The following is a 993-nucleotide window of genomic DNA, read 5'->3' on the forward strand; positions in this document are numbered from 1 at the left end:
GTGTTTTATTTATTTCTGAGAGAAAGAGAGACAGCATGAGCAGGGCAGGATCAAAGAGAGAGGGATATACAGAATTCGAAACTGGCTCCAGTCTCTGAGCCAGCTGTGAACAGACAGCCTGTCACGGGACTCGAACCCACAAATTGTGAGATCATGACCTGAGCCGAAGTCGGACGCTTAACCAACTGAGCCACCCAGGCACCCCCATAGTCTGTTATTTTCTACACCTTATCTCTGGGAACAAATTCTGTTTCCATTAAGATATATTTAGTTGGGATGCGTCTGGGTGGTTCAGTTGGTTAAGTGTCCAACTCTTGATTTTGGCTTAAGTTGCAATCTCACTGTTAGTGAGTTTGAGCCCCACATCGGGCATTTATATCTTTTATATCAAAGATATAAAATAATTATATATATATAATATAATAATTTATATACATATACATTTATATATAATATAATAATGTAATAATTTTATGTGTGTGTGTGTGTGTATATATATATAATTTGTTTGGAAGTTATAACGTGCAGAATGACTTAAACACCAAAAGTGATTATTGCCTCATGTAATAGATGGTTCGGTGGTAATGTAGGCTTCAGGTATGGTTTGATCAGGGTTCTGACTCCATTTCTCTGTGGTGTTTGGCTCTGCCCTTCTCCTTGTGTTAGTTTGGTCTTCATGTTGTCTTCTCTCATGGTAGTGAAGTGCTTACCAAGGCTACATGTTTCTTGTTTACAAATAACAGATTTCTCTCTAAATTTCACATCTCCTATGTCACACGATAGAGAGACAGAAGCTCTGGTTCACAACTAGGTTGTAGTTAATGGTTTCCACATGTTCTTGTACTAACTCAACAGGCACTTCAGACAAAATCTAATCCCTTCACCAAATAAGGAGATAGGAGATCTCAGTCCACTTACCTGTTTTCACAAGCATTTTATTTCAGGATACTTCATGTTAAGCAGGTATTCTCTTACCAGACTTTAAGACCCATT

The sequence above is a fragment of the Hyaena hyaena genome, unplaced genomic scaffold (genome assembly GCF_003009895.1).
Source record: "Hyaena hyaena isolate Hyena2069 unplaced genomic scaffold, ASM300989v1 scaffold_726, whole genome shotgun sequence".
Taxonomy (NCBI): Eukaryota; Metazoa; Chordata; class Mammalia; order Carnivora; family Hyaenidae; genus Hyaena; species Hyaena hyaena.